Source organism: Mastomys coucha, unplaced genomic scaffold, assembly GCF_008632895.1.
Source record: "Mastomys coucha isolate ucsf_1 unplaced genomic scaffold, UCSF_Mcou_1 pScaffold23, whole genome shotgun sequence".
NCBI lineage: Eukaryota > Metazoa > Chordata > Mammalia > Rodentia > Muridae > Mastomys > Mastomys coucha.
This window is the reverse complement of record NW_022196906.1, coordinates 58833646-58840069: the sequence shown is the minus strand read 5'-3', so window position 1 is coordinate 58840069 and position 6424 is coordinate 58833646.

Sequence of the window (6424 nt, the reverse complement as noted above, 5' to 3'; positions counted from 1 at the left end):
AAAGAAAAGAAATTCCTTCTGTGTTCTAGGCTCTCTGCTCACGGTGCCTAGACCCAGAAGCCAAACCTGAGTCAGCTCAGGGGGTTCTGGGAGCCCTGCCTTCTTCCGCATAGCCAGCAGTCTCTCTGCAGCTCCGAGAGACTTTGAGGAAAGAAAGCAGACTCTCCTCGGGAAGAGATCCAGGAGAACTCACAAGGAGCTTGACTTCCCAAAGCCTCAAGTACGTGGAGTGTCGGCTCAATTCTCGTGCACGGAACAATCAGCCCTCCTCTTCTTCAGCCTCCTCTGCACCCTGCCCTGCTCTACACTGTGTCTCTCCATCAGAGTCGAAAAGAAAATGAACCCTATGTGCCTGGACACACGCTCCACAGACACAGGGCTGTGCTTTGTCCACCATTTTGTATCAGTCTCCAAAGCTCCCACAGGCAAACCACGCCACAGGTAGATGCTGCGGGTGAGCTGGCTGCATGGCGGGTCTCACTTGGTCTGTACCAGTGATGCCCCTCTGTTCAGAATGCCTTCCATCCTTCTTTGGCCTGGCACTTACTCAGCCAGGCAGACAGAGCTCAGGGATGTGGTCCAGGGGAGGTCTTCCTTGAAGCCCTGTGTTTGGACTGAACATTCTCCCTTTACGCTTTCTGGGTCCAAGGCACAGGCCTGGGTTCCGACTGGTCACACATTCTGTGTCTCTCTGTGTGTCTGCTCCTTGCACTCGTTTTGAGCATCTTGAAGACAGACACTGCATGCCATACATCTTCATACCCTCAGCTCCTTGGCAAGAAGTCTGGAGCAGAAAAAGCACTCTATAAAGATCTGTCAAGTTGAACTAAACAACCCCAAAGTAGATGCAGATTGGAGCGCATGGAGCCTGATTGCTGATTCATTTGGTCATTTGGCAAATATTGATGGAGTACCTAGGGTATGCCAAGCCCTGTTCTGGGTGCTGGAGATCCAGTGCTCAGCCACACAGACAGAAATGAAGACGAAGTGACCATGTGTCAATTACACAAGTCAGAATTTTTACTAGGCTAGTTACATGGTAGGGAGAGCCCATACGAATGCTGTCTAAATCTCGGGTTTGGGCTAGAAAAATGGCTCAGTTGGTAAATTGCTTGTTGTGCAAATTCAAGGACCAGATTCCAGTACCCAGTACCCACATTTTAAAACAAAACAAAACAGGGCCATTGTAATCCCAGCACTGGGAACTGCAGATACAGGCAGATCCCTGGGACTCACTGTCCACCTTCATAGCCAAATAAAAGTGGGAGACCCTGTCTTAAAAAACAAGATGAAGAGCAACTGAGAAAGATTCTCTGGCCTCCCATGCACTCACACACACACACACACACACACACACACACACACACACACACATACACATACACATACAAAAAAATAGCTAAATTTTAACAGTAACTGTTGTTTAAGTATAGGCAGGTAATGTAGGGTCTCCAGCTCACTGGTCTCTGCCTCAAGTACATAATAGATACATACTCCAGTCTCCCGTGGGGTATGTCGGGATATATTTATGCAGGGTCTTCTGAGATTCCCTGAGCATTTTAAAATCTCAATAATTTGCCTAGAAGTGCTCTGCAAACAGCATTAAGTATTTCAGGGCTTAGAAAATCCTTCACAATTGCACAAAATGCATTTGTATTTAAGATCCCAAGATAAATAAAAAATTGAAGTCCAATCAACTTTCAGTTCGGTTGAAATTCAATTGAATTTCATTTAAATGCCATTTATAGACTTCTCTGATCATTCTCTCTCCCCTATCCCACTTCCAACGTTACCCTGAACACACTTTAACGGTCAGTACTGAAGAAAATAAAGATTAATAAGACACGATCTCGACCTTCAAGGAGCTCCCGAGTAGTATGAGAGACCTATTGTCACACACGATCTTAAAACACACTGCGAGCCAGCTACCCCCACACAAGGTACTGTGAGAGCTCTGAGGCCACCACGCTCGCTTTGCCTGCAGAGGTGTCTGGAAAGGCTTGACAACGAATAAAGCCTGGGCAGAGCTTGAGTCAGGAAGTTTGGCCAATTGTGCAAATCTGGGATGAGACAGAGAAGCAAGTGCCTCACACACGGAGAGTGGAGGCAGCATCCCGGAGGCAGCAGGAGCAGGATGTAACTCCAGGAAGGAGTAGCAAGACTGCAGGGCGAGCTAGACTCTGACAGTGAAGGATATTGAATGATAACAAGGTAGGATTTTATCTTGGAGATAATGGAGAATGTTATTAAAGCTTAAAGTTTTTAAAATTTATGATGCCCTTATGTATATATTATACATAAGAACATACATTATAATACCTGTCAAAAATGCATAAAGGCTAATATTACCTGCCTTTATGAAGTGTTTACCCTAGTTAGGTGTGCTATGAGGTAGGCATCTCCTATGCAGTGTCATATTTTATCTTCACAACAACCCTGGGAGGGAGATATCATGATGCCCATTTTACAGATAGCCAGTAGAGGGACAGCATGGGGCTCTAAAGCTTCCCAGAGGGTCTGCATCAGACCCGAATGCAGGCAAGTCTGACCCCAGAGCCCATGAACACAGCTTCAATGCTATTGTTATAGATTCTACAAACAAGGAGCACCTTCAAGGGTCAGAAGTTCGCATCACGGGGGAGGGGTGGCTCAGCAGTTAAGGTCTCCTGCTGCTCTTGCAGAGAACCTAAGTTTAGCTCCCAGCACCCATGTTAGGTAGCTTACAACAGCCTGTAATCTCAGCTCCAGGGGCTCTGACGTCCTCTTCTGACCTGCCTGGACACCTGCATCAATAATTTTAAAAGGAGTTCACGTTAGTCTTTTTTAAACAGTAGAGATTTAAATAGTAAGTGGTTCCCATTCTTTAACACAATATGAGATTTTTAAAAAAACAAATATCAAATAATCATCAATCTACTCAGAGATGCATTTACGAGGACGATGGTTGTGGTGTGGTTTAGGACAAGGGAAAGTTGAAAGCAACCAAAACAACCCCAATAGGAGAAGGTTCCTTATAAGGGACGACATGTAATGTAACCATTGCAGGCTGGGGATATAGCTCAGCTAGTAGTTTGCTTGCTTTCGATGCAAAGCGTCCTGGGTTCCATCCACAGTACTATGCAAAACCAGGCGCAGTGGTACATGCCTATAATCCTAGCACTGAGGAGAGAGGCAAGATGAGACCATCATTATAGGGCTGGAGAGACAGCACCGTGCTTAAGAACACTGACCGCTCTTCCAGAGGACTTAGGTTCAACTCCCAGCACCCACAGGGCCTCTCACAACTGTCCGTAACTCCAAGTCAAGGGCTCCAACACCCTCATCTGGTCTCTGAGAACACTGCATTCATGTGGTCTAGAAACATACATGCAAGCAAAACACCCATGTGTCTACAATTAAAATAAAGAAATAATTTTAAGATGATCATTGTACAGAATAGAGAATTATGTTTATATGAATATACAACCACAAGAAAATAAAAAATAAATTAAAAATATACAAAAATTGGCAACAGTGTCTATGATAAGGAAGTTAAAATGATGTTTCTCTTATACACACTCCAAATTTTCTATATTTGACCATCTCTTTCTTGACAAAAATACAAAATCTTGTGAGCCTAAAAGGTCAGTAAACAAAAGTGCTTGCCACCAAGCTTGATGACCTGGGTTCAAGCCTCAGAATCACCTGCACTGTAACAGAAAGGATAAGTTAGTTGTCCTCTGACTTCCACATACACACACATCACACCACACACACACACACACACACACACACACACACACACTACACACATCACACCATACACATACATGCTACACATAGACACACCACACACACATAACACAGAACATACATACACAATAAATAAATAAATGATTACAAATTAAATACATGAATTAAATTCACCCTTTAAATTGATTACAGTTGTGTCAGCTGGGTCAGCCTGGGCAGTGGCATATGTTTTAGCCAATCACCTCCCTGCCACTTGACCCTAGGATGCATGAAGAGCAACATGTTAACTAGCCCAGCACTCATAACAGGCAAGGGTCCGTGTTCAAATCATTCTATGTAATCATTGTCACTCATAGGCCCTGAGAGAGCAGACTGCCAATTCATATTCTGGTTTTGGTTTTTGGTTTGGGTTTGATTTTTGGTTTTGTTTTTGAGACAGTGTCTCACTGTGTACCCCCTGGCTGGTTTGGAACTTGCTCTGTAGACCAGGTTGACCTCAAATTCAGAGAAATCCGCCTGCCTCTGCCTCCCACGTGCTGAGATTAAAGGCAACTAATTAACCTTAAAATTGAAAATGTGTCTCATAAGCCATGTATGGCCATGTGTGCCGGTGACCCTGGTGTTGTACAACAGAGATAAGCAGATCATAGAGAATCACAAGTAACCACCCTAGCTGAAATGCCAAAGTTGAGTGAGAAATCCTGTCTCAAAAGACCAAGACAGGAGTGACAGGAAAGGACCCCCAGGCTCTTCCGCTGGCCTCTGCGGCTCGCATACATACCCAGTCTCTATTCTCAAAATGGGTTAGCACATTTGTCAGGGATCGTCATGGCTGTTAATCCTTCAGGAGAGGAAAGAAGGAAAGGAGAAGAAAGATCATTCTAGAACATGAGGAGACCCACTGTCTGGCTAAAAGCTGAAACTTACTATCAGATGGCCAAGTCCTCTCAGAGGAATTAGACTTAAAGCTAATAACCCAATTTGGAATAATTTAAAGCTCTTTTTAGGGAAGTTTTTTGACTCAATTGGGTTCATTATGCATGGGTTTAATGTATAACAATTTGTTCTTGAAAGCTAACATTATTGTTGGCAATAAAGATAGGAAGTGGAAATAAGTTTCCAATATGTAAAGCAGATTTATCTCTCGCCTCATGCGGACCTGTTCCGGGTCTCTGCTTGGGAATCGAGATGGGTTCCTGCAGTAGGCTGCTGTCCATGCGCCTGGTTATGATAAATGGCCTGTAATTGTGAATCTGATATTGGTTTTCAATATTGAATTTATCATTCTGTCCTCTTAACAGATATTAAATACTTTTAAGAATTTATCCATTTGCCTGATCCATCTGTGATTTTTCAATATATAAAATTTATTATTTTCCTAGTTTTTTGAGATTTTAACAGGCCAACAACATCATTAATAATCCTGAATAATGGAGCTGACCTCTTTTAAACCTCCTTCCCTCCCACTAGTCCATAGCATTCAGATTGAATCAGAATGTATCTCGTTTAGGGGCTTGAGAAGAAAGGGACTGTGGCAGAGTAGGGTGTCTGGTTTGAAATGCGGCTGCTGCAGGGCTGGCAACAATGTCATGGCTCCACCTTTTCACCTCAGGGCCCTGGCAGACAGAGCCAGGCCCCAGTCAGGGCCTCTGCAGCAGCCTCCTCCTCCTCTCCCATTGGACCTGCTCACCCTGCAGCCTCCTCCCCACAAGTGCCTCAGTTTCTTCCCAGTCTATGATGGATGATCATAATAAGGGCGCTTGTCTGGCTCCCTGGCAGAGAGGACTCGGTGAATTAATGAAAGCTTGCGGGCTGCACACACAGGGAGTCCCTCCAGGACAGCAGGCATTGCCGTCCCTGGAACTTGCATCAAGCTTGGTAGGAAAGGAGTTCTTCCTCATGCTACTGAGACAGTGCAAAAGAAAGCCTAAAGGAAGGAGGCTTCAGGGCTGGAGATGTGGCTCAGACTAGAGTGTTTGCCTAGCATGCATGAGGCCGAGGCTGTGATCCCAATCCCCAGCTATGCATAAACCAGGCATGGTGGCACACACCCACTCCCCCAGTACTCTAGGGCAAGAGGAGTGTCAGGCCTATCCTCAGCTACATAGCCTGAGCTATGTGAGATACTGTCTCAGATTAGGTCAGGCCAGGTAGGGAGAAAAGAAAAAGGGAAGAAAAAAAAATCAGGCTCTATGTAAGAGAAACAAGGCTATATATAACAAGGGCAGCAAGGGTGGACTTAACCTCCATTGGTTCAGTACACTTAAGGCCACCTATGCGCGCTGCCGCTGGGAGAGCATGAGTGAGCTCAGAGTCAGAACTACAACCTGGGCCTTTGCTGTTCTTGATCTGCTTTTACATTCACTGACTTCAGAGGACTCTTGGAGGCACAAAGGCCTACTGGCTGCCAGTTTGGGGGCGGGGGGGGGGGGGGGGGGGGAAGGGTCCTCAACACAGAGCCCAGAAAGTCGCGGACGCAGAACCAAGAGTACATGCACAGACGCAAAGGGCCTTCCAACAGGATAGAGGAGTGGACAGACAGTTGGAGAGGTCCAGCTGGGTTTCCTGGCTTTGCCTAAGGGATGTGGGGGCAGCATCTCAGGTGACTCCCAGAGAGAGGAGCAGTTCCTGCTGCCTTGACCTTGAACACTGAAAGTCCATCCTCTCCCCTCCCTGGAGGTCCAATTTCATA